The 14456-nt window shown below is 33.3% G+C and overlaps 1 long non-coding RNA gene across 1 annotated transcript; it reads left to right on the top strand.

The window, feature by feature from the left end:
- Positions 1-12187: 12187 nt before the first annotated feature.
- Positions 12188-14203, top strand: LOC148764138 (uncharacterized). The gene is made up of 3 exons (XR_016024787.1): positions 12188-12315; positions 12965-13048; positions 13917-14203. It is a non-coding gene; the product is annotated as an uncharacterized LOC148764138 (long non-coding RNA).
- The last annotated feature ends 253 nt before the right edge of the window (positions 14204-14456 follow it).

The following is a 14456-nucleotide window of genomic DNA, read 5'->3' as shown; positions in this document are numbered from 1 at the left end:
TCCATCAAGTATATACCTCATTTTGATCAAACTGCCATAATAAATGGCTTGATCTCTGGTTTTCACCATGTCCATTTCATACCTCTTTGCCCAAACTCCCTTTTTCTACATAAGAGATGTGATGACATTCCCATAAGGCAAGTTGATCTTATCAAGTCTGCAAGCTCCTCTCATCTTTTTAATCATACACCTTCCTACATTCAGAAAAACTCCATTGAAGGCATGTTCCATCAGCCAAAGATCCTGAAGGCTGACGTAACTCAAACTTCCACTTCTGCCCTAAATGTTTGCTGCTATAAGTAGTGTAAAATCCTACTTTGAGGGCTGATTATCAGTCCTGAATTGCTCTTTGATGAATACTTTTCCTTTCTCTCGGTGATGATTTCCTATAATGAGGATGGATCATACTTTTCTAGGAACCCATACTCACCTTCTTCACACTCGATTTTTAGTAATCTTCCTAAATCTTCAACAATGACAACAAATTCTTTCCCATTTAAATATACATTCAGACCATCTTCGACATAATCATCAGAATCCTTTAATTTTTTTTCTTTTAAAGCAATGCTAGAATAGAATTCCTTTACCAGACTTGCACTATAGGATCTATTCTTAAAGGTGCTATATCCTTTCAGTTTTAGTTCATCAAAATAGTCGGATAAACTAGTCTGAATCTTTAAGTTCTCATCAAAACTCTTCCAGTCAATATATTTACCATAGGAAATTAGTGCATTCTCAATATTTTTGAACCTCAGTTCATGCAATCTATTTCTGAACTTAGAAGACGAGGAACTAGTACCTTTATTGAGTGTAGGTTCCTTGTCCTTCTTCTTTTCCATTTTTTGCTTCTTTTCTTTTAGTTTTTATGATATCTCTTTCACTAACACAGACATGATTTTCTATTTCTTCTTCACACTTTCTGTTTTTGTCCATTCTTCCAGTGGTCTTTTCCCTTTCTTATTTTTTATGATTTCTTTGCTCTGTGGAGATCTCCCCATTTTGATTCAAGAATTTGTCTGACAGGGGTTTTGTCTAAATGGCAAAGGGTTTGAATAGATTTTAGAAGAAAATGTGAAGAGATGGGTTTCAGTTTCGAGGCTTGGGTTTCAGAAGAGAGAAAAGTTGAGAAAGAGAAGTTGTCAGCCATTTTTAATTCCTCTTAGAGAAACCGTTCAACTCCCCCTTAAATATTGCCCTATTCTATTTGCTCAAAATTTCAAAACTCCCTCTAAATTTTAGTTATTCACCTCAGGCAACATTTTTTCTTTCTTTATTACTCGGTAAGCAGTTTCTTCCCATTATTTTATTCCTCTTGCTCTTATTTTAACTGAGTCTTATTATTTAATGCTACCAGAACACTCTTAGTTGACTAAGATTCATCTCAATCGACTAAATGCATTCTGTTTCATGTACATGAACCAAAGATTTTCACACAATTCCTGCTAACTAATCATACCTAAATTCCTTCTAATTTCACAGAATCTATCTTCATTCAATGGTTTAGTAAAAATATCAGCTAGTTGATGCAATGTATTCACAAATTCAATTTTAATATCATTTTTCATTGCATGGTCTCTAAAAAAATGATGTTTAATTTCAATGTGTTTTGTTCTAGAGTGCTGTATAGGATTTTTTGATTTATTAATTGCACTTGTGTTATCACAGTGTATTGGTACATTATGCATAGTCATTCCGTAGACTGTCAATTGTTGTTTAATCTAAAGAATTTGTGCACAGCAGCTTCCTAGTGATATATACTCTGCTTCTGCTGTAGATAAAGCCACTGAGTTTTGCTTTTTGCTGGACCATGAGAGTAGCATATTACCTATAAATTGACATGTTCCACTAGTGCTTTGTCTATCAGTTTTGCTTCCTGCAAAGTCTGCATCTGAATAGACTACAAGATCAAATGATGATTCTCTAGAATACCATAATCTTAAAGTTAGAGTTTCTAAGAGGTATCTAAAAATTCTCTTAATAGATGTTAGGTGTGATTCTTTAGGTTGTGACTGAATTCTAGCACACAAACACACACTAAACTGAATATCTGGTCTACTTGCTGTTAAGTAAAGTAGTGAATCGATCATACCTCTATATAGCTTTTGATCTACATTTTTTCCTTTTTCATCAAGATCAAGTTTTGTGGATGGACTCATTGGTGTGGAGATTGATTTGAGCTTCAACATATCAAACTTTTTGAGCATATCTCGAGTGTATCTTTCTTGGTTCATGAAGATTCCTCCCTCACTTTGCTTAATTTGAAGACCAAGAAAGTGCTTCAACTCTCCTATCATGCTCATCTCAAATTCACCTTACATTTCTTTTGCAAAGTTCTTGCATAAAGCCTTATTAGTTGCACCAAATACAATGTCATCTACATATATTTGCACAACAATTAAATCATTTAAACATATTTTAATAAACAAAGTAGTATCAATGCTGCCTCTATCATAACCTTTTTCAACCAAAAATTTTAAAAGCCTCTCATACCAAGCTCTAGGAGCTTGTTTCAATCCATACAAGGCTTTGTGGAGTTTGAAAACATGATCTAGTTTTTCAAAATCTTCAAAACTTGGTGGTTGTTCAACATATACTTCCTCTTGAATGAATCCATTTAAAAATGCACTTTTTACATCCATTTGGTACAATTTGAAATTCATGAAGCATGCAAAGGCTAACAACAACCTTATGACTTCAATCCTAGCAACGGTTGCAAAGGTTTCATCATTGTCTATTCCTTCCTCTTGGTTGTAACCTTGTGCTACCAATCTAGCTTTATTTCTAACTACATTTCCTTGCTCATATTCCTTATTTCTAAACACCCATTTTGTGCCAACAATAGGGTAATTTGAAGGTCTAGGTACTAATGACCATACATGGTTTCTTGTGAATTGATCAAGTTCTTCTTGCATGGCCATTATCCAATTTTCCTCTTTTTCAGCTTCTTCAAAGTTTTTAGGCTCAATTTGAGATACAAAGGCTGAAAACTCACAAGTTTCTCTTGTTGCTTTCCTAGTTCAAATTCCTTGTGAAATGTCACCTATTATTTGGTCTTGTGGGTGGTCTCTTACAAATCTCCAACTCCTTGGAAGATCATCATGCTGATTTTCTGCTTTTTGCAGGTTTTCTAAAGGTGGAGTTTCATTTTCTCTTCTAGGTGAGCTTTCTTCAATATTTTTATTATTTTTTAAGCTCATTTCTTGCATTTGTCTTTCTAGGATTTCTACATCATCATCATGAATTTCTTTTTGTAAAGTATTAGACTCATCAAAAACTACATGGATTGATTCTTCTACCGTTAAAGTCCTTTTGTTAAAAATCCTATAGGCCTTTGAGTTTAATGCATATCCTAAAAATATAGCTTTATCACTCTTTGTATCAAACTTCTTTAGGGGCTATTTTCCATTGTTCAATACAAAGCACTTACAACCAAAGCTCCTTAGGTGAGAAATGTTTGGTTTCCTACCTTTGTAGAGTTCATAAGGTGTGTTAGATAACATGGGTCTTATTGAGACTCTATTAAGTATATATGCTGCTGTGTTCACTGCCTCAGCTTAAAAATACTTTGGTAGGTTATTCTCACATAGCATAGTCCTAGCCATTTCTTTTAAGGTTCGATTTTTCTTTTCTATAACTCCATTTTGCTAGGGTGTTCTAGGTGCAGAGAAGTTGTGATCCAACCCCTTTTCATTGCAAAATTTCTCAAATTCCTCACTTTCAAATTCTCTTCTATGATCACTCTTTATGCTAACTATGGCTAGTCCTATTTCATTTTTTACTTTCCTACAATGACTTATGAAAGCTAATAAAACATCATTCTTGTGAGCAAGAAAATAAACCCAAGTATATCTAGAATAATCATCAACTATTACAAAGCCATAAGATTTTTCTCCTAAGCTAGTTGTGCTTATTGGACCAAATAGATCAATATACATCATTTCAAGAGGTCTAGATGTTGACATAATCTTCTTAGACTTGAAAGATGTTCTAACTTGTTTTCCTAGTTGGCAAGCATCACATATTTTGTCACTTTCAAATTTTATATTTGGTAGCCCAACAACTAGATTTTTGTTAATTAATTTTGACATGGTATGCAAGCTTACATGTCCTAGTCTCCTATGCCATAACCAACTATCACTATCAGCATTTGCAACTGAACATATTTCATCATTTATTTCAAGATCCTTAAGACATATCACATACATATTTTTCAATCTCTTTCCTATAAATGAGACTTTGTTTGTTCCTATGTCAATTACTTCACACTTATTTGAATCAAAACATACTTTAAATCCTTTGTCACATAATTGACTAATGCTTAATAAATTATGCTTCAAACCCTTAACTAACAACACATGACTGATTTGAGTTTGGGAGTTCTTATCAACCGTACCTATCCCATGAATTCTACGTTTTGAATCATTACCAAAGGATACGGTACCTCCCTTTCTTTTGTCCAATTGAGCAAATAACATTTCATTGCCTGTCATGTGCCGTGAGCAGCCACTATCCATGTACCAAGGCTGCTTGTACTTGAGTTGAGCTCTTGAACATATCTTCTTTAAGTACAGCTCAACCTATAAAACAAAATTTTAGTTTTTCTTTATAGGTACCCATGCTTTGATGGGTCCTTGAGAGTTAGTTGCAACATAAGATCCTTTAGGGACCCAAATTTTTTTAACTTTCTGCCCATTTCTTTTCTTAAAACAATCATATGATAAATGACCATGTTTATTACAATTGTAGCATTTAAGTAATGCATTAGCAGAATTTTTATTGTGGTATGCACATCCTTTTGAAGATTCCTTTTTCAAACATTTGAGAGTTGTGTTTTCATCAAGTAATTTTTGCACAGCATCAGACTTCATATCCAGCTTCAATTTTAAAACTTCAAAATCTGTTTTTGAGTGTTCTAACTCAATTTACAAAATATTTCTATTCTCAAAAATAGAATTGAATTCTTGTCTCAACTTATCCAAATCATTTTCAAGAGATGTAGCCTTTTTCTTTAATTTGTATTTTGAAAAAAGTTTTTCAAATTCATCATAAAGACATCATTGTCAAACCCTGTTCTATAAAATAATTACGACGTCATTTACATGCTCAATAGAATGTTTGCATATTTAGGAAGTTCGAGAAATCGTCAAAAGATGATATTGCCCCTAATGGTACCATTAAGTCGATTAAGCCTCAAACTAGTTCAAATAGGGATTTTAGGGTGAAATTGAAAATTTTACAGCCCAAGAATGATTTAATATGGTGATTTGGAGTTCAAGGATCAATTAGAGTCAAATCGAAACTTTCACTCTTCAAGGGTAAAATGGTAATTTTGCCACTTAAGGATAAAATTAGAATATTGGAAGAAGTTTTTGATCAAGATTGATCACATTTGACTCATTGGAGTATAATTTGAGGTAGATAAGTGAAAAAGTTGTAATTTTGGTATTTTTGGAGTATAGGGGTAAAATAGTAATTTTACCGTCTCGGGGCAAATCGGTAAATTTTCAGCCCCTACACTTGTCAAGACCAAGGGATTTTATTCATCATAGAAATGGATAAACATGAGAAATATGTGGTGGAGAATTAAAGAATTAAAAGTCAAATATTTAAAATTTGAACCAAAAAGGAAATGCCATGTGTCATGCTTTTATTATTTTATTGTTTCTTTATAAAAAGGCATAAAAATCAGCCCATTTCTCCCATAGTGGTCGGCCAAACCGGAAGAGAAGAGAAACCAAGGAAGAACAAATCCTAGGTGGGAAAAATCCAAAGAGAAAGTGTTGGAATTCAAGGATTTGATCAAGCAAAGGTAAAATTTCTTTGATTTTGCTAGTGATTTACCTTACCCATGCATTTTTTCTTAATTTCCATGGTTGAAAAGCATGCTTTCATGGTGAATTCATGGCTGGTCAAAATGGGTATGGAGAGAGAATGATCTTGGATTGGGTTGATTTTTAGGTATGTTAGTGTTTTTAGGTGATTAATGATGTGTAACATGAAAACAAGTGAAGAAAACTACCAAAGGTTTGGTGCACATCAATAGCCGAATTCTCTAAGTGAATAATGAGGAAGAATGGGATGTTATTCTAGGTGATTTGATTAAGAAATAATAGTCTTTGGTGAATTGAGGGATTGGAAAAGAAATGGAGCAAGTTGGAGTGAAATTGGACGCATGGGCCAATTTATCGGATGAAAAATCAACTTAGGCCAATACCGGGTCTAGATGGCTACTCGTGCATTTTTTATTTCATATCATGCATATATATCGAGCCTGAAATAGCTTATGACTGTTAGACACAATTTAATTAGAATATGTGACATGGATTATGGCTAGGTGGTGAGTCATTGGATACGGGTAAAAGACTGTACCCATGGACTGAAAATATGAGTATTTCTACTCCTAATACTGTGAGTAAACTTATTATCGTCTTAATTGTCTGGAATAGTTTTATACAATTGTGTGATTTTATAGAAAATGGGTTTAAATGGTAAATTGCTATGTTTTAGGAGAAATTATGATTTTATAAAATGATTTTATAAATTTTCTGAAAAATTGAATACTGTTTTTGAAAATAGAGTAATTGAAAATTGCCTGCTTGTGTTATAAATTGTATTTTAAATTATATGACTTATAGCAATATGTGAGCATGAATGGCAAAGTCGGTATTTGTATCAAAATTATATATACTATGTATTCAACCTTGAGAGGCTAGATTGCGATAAATTACCAAGTCATGCAAATAAAGATTTTATAAATCAGGTGGTAGATAAAATAATCCATAATCCCTGCAGTGGAGGTTTTGTGGACCAGCCTAAGAGAAGGGGCACAAAATCAGATATACCTTACCTCGATTGGAGAGCCGTGTGGAGGGTTTCTCTAGAGGTAAAGATTTGAGTGCACTTCATGTGGACCACCGCATGAGAGTGAGACTCAGCCAATGCCAAGGCATGGCTAGAATTTTGGATGTAAAGACATTTAACAACCTTGGTGGTCTCGGTTAGATGCCTAGGCCAAGGCATCCCCGAGAATGATTTTTGGCAGGAGCCAAGTTTTGTGAGGTATATAAGCCATGTTGATTAATTGAGTAAACTAAATATTCATGTTATGAAACATATATTGGAAAAGAATATTTTAATTCATCTCCATTTACTCACCTTTAGATAGTTTAGATGGTGTCTGTTTACTCACTGGGATTATGTAATCTCACCACCCTCATTTCCTCACATTTTGGACTCGGGGAATTTCATAGTTAGCTGACTTTGACAAGGACCTTCATTTGGACTTGAATCGGCAAAAGCTGTAAATTTTCAGCTTTCGATGCATTTTGGTTAGATGTGGGCCCACGTGTCATTGTAAAAGTAATTTTATACTTCAGTTATCTACTTTAAAGTACGTATGAATATATTTAGCTTTTACACCATGTTTTTGATGGGCTTCAATATTTTTTAAGAAAAATGACGAAAATGCCCCTGTGAGCTAGAAACTAATATTTTATTGTTTTGATTTGGAAACGACTTATGATTTCTTGAAATGCGAGATTTAATAACTACCGTTCACCGGGGAGATGTGGAAGCTGATGCTAAGCCTTGCGGGGTTCTGATCGGCATTCCGAGTAATGAGTGCCTATCAGGACGTCGCGACAGTTGTCATGGGCCCGATGGGAGTTTCGGGTCGTGACAATCATACTCATTTTGCAAATCATCAATGGAGATATCACAAGAGGATGAGGATACCTCTGTTTCATCATCTTGTGCCATCAAGCAGAGGTTTGCTCTTTCCTCAGATTTTTCATCTTCAGCTTCAGAGCTTGACGTGTCACTGTCCGACCATGCAGCAGCCACCATTGCTTTCTTGGATTTCCTATTTTTCTTTAGTGCCTCATCTTTCAGCAATGGACATTCAGACTTAAAGTGACCAGGTTTCTTACATTCGTAGCAGATCAGCTCCTCCTTTTTGTTGGAATAATTTTTGTTTCTGATTTTCCATGAAGCACCTTGATCTTTTCTAAACCATCTTCTAGCTAGCCTTTGGTTTCTTCTTACCATAAGCTTTCTGAATTTTCTTTCAACCAGAGCTAACTCTTCATCATCATCACATGATAACTCTTCAAGTTTTTCCTCAAGGATGCTGGCAGTGCAATGCTTTTTTTCTTTTTCTTTGCTTCCCTCGTATCTTCTTCTTTTTCCTCTTTAAGCTTCAGCTCATGAGTTCGGAGAGAGCCACAAATCTCATCTAAGGTGATAACATTTAGATCTTTTGCCTCTCGGATTGCAGTCACTTTAGGCTTCCAATTTTTTGGTAGACTCCTAAGTAGTCTTTTCACTAATTCATGTTCAGGAATAGGCTTGCCTAGCTGACTCAATTTATTTGTGATGTTTGTAAACCTATCAAACATGCTGGTGATGTCTTCACCAGGCTCCATTTTGAACATTTCATAGTTATGTGTTAAGAGAGCAATTTTGGACTCCTTTACTTGATAAGTCTCATCATGGATTATTTTAAGTTTCTCCCACACTTGTTTAGCTGTTGTACTGCTTGAGACTTTGTTAAATTCAGTGGGGGTCAAGGCACAATGTAATGTGTTGATGGCCTTAAAATTTATTTGAACTTTCTTAGTTTCAGTCTCGATCCATTCAGACCTTGGCTTAGGCATCAACTCATTTGTCACCATATTCACGGTTGAGGGCATAAAGGGTCCATCAATTATGATGTCCCACATTTCATAGTCTATAGCTCTAATATAGATTGACATCCTAGTGCTCTAATAAGGGTAATTATAGCCATCAAATAGAGGTGGTTTGTTTATTGATTGTCCCTTAGCCACTACTGATTTTAGTTGAGCCATTTGGATCCTCCCAAAGGGTGTTAAACCTTAATAATAGGGAACTAACTCTGATACCACTTGTTAGTCCCAATAATATGTGCTAGAAGGGGGTGAATAGCACAGATCAGCTCTTGACAAGATAAGGAACTAATTTTTAGAACAAAGAAAATAAAAACAGAGAATAATGCACAACAATTTATAATGGTTCAGTCCAAGACCTACATCCACTACCTTGATTATCCAACCAAGGATTTTCCTAACAAATCCACTAAGAACCGGTGAAATTCACAAGCTTTCACCAAGCTTTACAATAGCTTTTACAAGGCTTAGCCAAAACCTTTTACATTAGTTTTTCACGGGCTAAACTAAAACCTAACACCTAACTTTTCAAGGCTAAGTTAGAACCTTAACACCTTCAAGCACACCGGGCTTGAAACAACCTCTTAGAGTGACTCCCTCACTCTAAGAATAAAATAAGAAAGGTAGAAGAAAGTACCTATGATCATAAGTTGATCTAAATGGTACAAGGTTGAGTGCTGAATACAAGTATAAAAGATAATCATTTGAGTGCAGCAAAATGTGGAGAAGATTTTCTAATTTTTCTACTTTATAAGGCTTAAATCTTCTCTCTAAACTCTAAAAACTTCTTTCTAATTGTTGAAAGACCCTTTTATACTTGGAGAAACATCTCTGATGGCAGTTTGACAGTTTTTTAGTCGTTGGAGGTAGTTGAGAGTCGGTTCTAGCCGTTACTCTGTCTTTTAGTGCTTATTTCAAACTTGCAAGCAGAATGCTTTTAGTCGACTACTCGATATCTTAGTTGACTAGGTTGTCTCTGTTTTCTACTCCCTGTCTCTGGCAGTAAGCACTTAGTCGACTAGTCCATTTCTTAGTTGACTAAGTTGTCTCTGTTTCTCAAACTCTTCAGCTCATCATTTCTCCAATTTGAATCTTGGCCAACCAACATTCTTCCTTATTCAACTAATGAGCTTCCTCCTTGTTAATCAGTCATGTCTCATTATTTTTATCTCCCTTATTCTTTTAATATACACTTTGAAGGATTGATTTATTAATTTCATACATTAATTTTCCTGCACACTTAAGAAAAGGTATTAGACACAAATGAATGAGAATATTTTACTATCATTAAAAACTAATGGAGTCAACATAAAGTGGTGCATATCAGCTAGTTAAAGATAGTGTTTTGAGAGAGATTGAATTATTCCATATTCTATTTTCAGTGTTAAATGTAACTAATAAAAAGTGGTGCAAGTCAACTAGCTAAAGATAGAATTTTAAGAGAAATTGAATTATTACATATGCTACCATAGGTTTGGAGATTTAATTTAAAGTTTTGTTTTGTAATGAGGCTGCTAATAAGTGTGTTTTTGTATGGAAGCACCATCACAAATACCACAATGATGGTCACAATAACAATAGTTATATATTTTGTAAAATAATATTTTGTACATGTCAATGAATATCAACAATTAATATAATAATATAATTACTATTATATATCTATTTCACAAAGTATTCTCAACTCAATTGAAAAAAAAAAATTTACCATCTCGAACGCATCGTATTGGCAACAGACTAATAACTATATTTAAAGGAAGCTCTAAAGGGGTTCCTTGCTTGACACTTGGCAATAGTGCCTAAAAGAGGAAAGCCCCAAATGGCTTCTTTCCTTCCATATGGTTATTACTTTTTTTTTCTTTGGTTTTTCAATAGTTATTATTAAATATCAAGTCATATTTAATAAATACTAAAATAGCAATTGAAATGTAATTATTTTTTCTTGACATAAAAGTTAAAAAAATTTGAATCCAACTATTTACTTAAGAAAAAATATTTACATGTCAATTATTGAATCAAATTATATAATATAATTTGATTTATCAAATTAAAATATATAACTGTTATTTATAAAAGTTTGATTTTAATTTTTCTAAATCTTAAATTTTAAAAAATAAGTTTTCTTATATTTAAATGTACTCTCTATTTTTCACTTTCTAAAATAAAAAATACTAACTTATAAAGTAACAATCTAAGGGAACTTGAATATAGCCATTGACATAGCTTTAGTTTCCATTTGCAAATATGCAAGATGGAGAAAAAAAAAAAAGAAAGAAATGATGGACTCATGTATAGTCTTGCTAAGGTATATGTATGCCCTTAGGTAGTGTTTGGTATGAGAAAAGTGAGAGCACATTCTCTACAATATGTCTAATTAAATTTGAAATACCCCATACTTTGATATGGTGATAAATAAAGTTGATTGAATGCAAATTGAGGTCAATTAAAATGTTTAAAAGTGATAAAAGACGAAAGGAGTAGTTTAGGATAAAATATTTCGCAAGTAAGAAAATAATAATAATTTTCTCGGAGGAGAATTTATGAGATAAAAGGCGATTTGGAAGTCAAGTGCGGCATAATAAGGTATTTTTGGTACCAAGGAGACAAGATAAAATTTTTAGAATAAAATAATATTTTATTAATAAAATAATATTAAAATATTAATATTTAGCCGGATATCGAAGTCAATCAAGAAGGAGGATCATATGGTTGATCCAAGTGGGGGAGAAGATGACAAGCCCGACTCTACAGAAATATTTGTGATGACATACATGTGGTGGATAGCATGTTTACATGCTAAGAGAGTCTTGAAAAATTTACAAAAGTCGGTATTGTACCTAGAGGTACAATAAAGTTGATTTAAGCCTCGAACTAGATCAAATAGAGAATTTACAATGAAATTAAGAATTTTAAAGTCCCAGAATGGGTTAATATGGTGATTCGGAGTTCGAGGATCAATTTGGAGTCAAACTGGAATTTTCGCTATCTAGGGGCAAAATGGTCATTTGCCACCTGGGGACAAAATGGAAATTTTTAGAAAAGACTTTTGGCCCCATTTCACTTATTGGATTAAGATTTGAGGTTTAGAAGTGAAAATTTTTAATTTCGGTATAATTTGGAGTAAAAGGGTAAAATGGTAATTTTACCATTCGGAATCGAAAATTTAATTTTTTGAAAGGATTTTGATCAAATTTAATTATTTGGAGTGTGAAATGAGTATGAGGAGTGAAAATTATGCATTATGGAAAATTTTCAATTTTTGGGGTAAAAATGTAATTTTTGAAAAGTTCGGGGGCAAAAGTGTAATTTTGAAAAATTTGCTCCACCAAAACTTTGGAAAAATCTGGAAATTTCACTTAAGACTTGGATAAGTCAAAGGGAATGCATGGTGAAAAAAATAGGACAAGTGGATGGCTAGAAAAAAAAAATGAATTAATAAAATATTTAAAATATGAATAAAATAATATTATTTCATTAAACAATAAAAAGGCATAAAGAAAATCAGCCCACCCATTCTTCTTCTTCAACATTCGGCCAAGCAAGAAACAAGAGAGAGAAAGGAAAAAACAAAACCCTAGAGAGAGAAAATCAAAGAAAAAGTGTGAATTTTCAAGGAAATTAAGTGAAAAAGGTGAGATTTTTTCTATTAAGCTTGAGTTTTCTTATTCCCAAGCATTTCTCTTTATTTTCCATGATTAAATTACATGTTTTCATGATGAATTCAATTCTGAAAAAATGGGTTAGGAGAGAGAAAGTTGTTGGATTTATTTGATTTTAATTTATGTTAGTGTTTTTAGTTAGTTTAGCATATTTAGAAACAAAACAACAAGAAAAGAATTTATTTTCTCCCCCAACCATTAATGGCTGAATTTACCATGTAGTGAGTGAGGATGAGTTTGATTTTATTCTAGGAGAATTGGTTAAGGAATAATGAATTATGAGCCTAGAAAAATAATGGGAATTTTCGGAGGAAAAATACGAATTTTTACCCACTAGGGGTATTTTTGTAATTTGCTGTTGGGACTGATAATTTGCATCACACTGAGGGACATTAAGTTAATTTGGGTGTAATTGAGGTATAGAAACTGAAAAGAATTAAATTGGAGTTTAAACGAACCCGTTAGGAATTTAATCGAGTGATAAGACGAATTAGGCTAATACTGGATTTAGATAGTTACCAATGCATTTTTGCATTCCATATCATGCATTGGTAGTCCAAATTAGTTTAATTTTGATTTAGTACCAACTTAGTGAAATTCTCGATTTTGTACTGTGTCAAGGTGGTGAGTCCTCCAATAAAGGCAAGGAAATTGCATCCGAGGACCAGTAGACAGAGTGCTTCGAAAGTCTGCATTCTAGACATTGTGAGTAAACTTATTATCGTCTTAATTATCTAGAGTAGTTTTATACAACTATGTGATTTTATGAAAAATGGGTTTAAATGGTAAATTGTTATGTTTTAAGGGAAATTGTGATTTTATAAAATGATTTTATAAATTTTCTGAAAAATCGAATATTGGTTTTGAAAATAGAGTAATTGGAGACTGCTAGTTTGTGTTGCAAATTTATGGTTCTGAATTGAATGACTTATGACAATAAATGAGCATGAATGGCTAAACTGATTTTGGTGTTATAATTATTTATACTGTGTATTCAGCCTTGAGAGGCTAGGTTGTGATAAATTGCCATGACATGCTAGAATGAATTTTATTGATTGGTGGATTATATATTAATTATTTACTGCAGAGGGGGTTCCGTGGACCAGCCTATTAGAGGGGCACGGTAAACTCCATTATATTATTACCTCGAACGGAGAGGCGCGTAGGGTATCTCCTGGGGTATAGCTTAGGGTTCACTTCACGCCAAACCACCACGTGAAGGGGAACTCAGCCAACGCCAAGGAACGGCTGTATTTTTTTCAAACAAAAATATATTTTAAGTGTACACAAAATTTTAACAGCCTTGGCGGACTCGGTTAGATGCCCTGCGCAAGGTATCACCGAGCATGAGTTTTGGCACGAGCCAAAGTTTTAAGAAATTCATAAGCCAAGTTGATTTCTCGATTTTTATGGATTGATTTTATTTGGTTGAAATGAGTTGAAAGGTAATGAAATTACAGTATGATGATTTATTTTAATTGTCTTCATTTACTCGACTTTAGATAGTTTAGATGGTATCTGTTTACTCACTGGGATTTTATAATCTCACCACCCTCATTTCCTCACATTTCAGGCTCAGGGAATTCCATAGTTAGCTGATTTTGACAAGGACTTTCATTTGGACTCGAATCGGTAAAAGCTGTAGGTTTCCAGCTTCCGATGCATTTTGGATAGATGTGGGCCCACGTGTCACTGTAAAAGAAATTTTATGCTTTGGTTATTTGTTTTATAGTATATATGTATATAATTATCTTTTACGCTATAAGAATTATGTATCGATAGTTTTATGAAAATTATTTTACAAGAAAATAGTTTATTTTATTGAATATTTTTATTATATTCAAATGGTCAAATTTTCACTTCAAATGAACGTTTTAGATACTTAATTTTTTTTTAAATCATTAAATATATATTTTCGGCTTACCTACTACATTTTTAGCAAGTTTCGAGGTTTTCGACAAAAATGACAAAAATGCCCCTATGAGCTAAAAAAAAAATGTTATGTTATGATTTGGAAATGATTTGTAATCCTTCGTATTTTGATTATTTGATAACTATTGCTCACCGGGGAAGTGCGAAAGCTGATACGAGAGCCTTGCGAGGTTTCGATCGA

The sequence above is a fragment of the Theobroma cacao genome, chromosome 2, assembly GCF_053813885.1.
Source record: "Theobroma cacao isolate CCN51 chromosome 2, ASM5381388v1, whole genome shotgun sequence".
Taxonomy (NCBI): Eukaryota; Viridiplantae; Streptophyta; class Magnoliopsida; order Malvales; family Malvaceae; genus Theobroma; species Theobroma cacao.
This window is presented reverse-complemented; position numbering and strand designations above follow the sequence as displayed.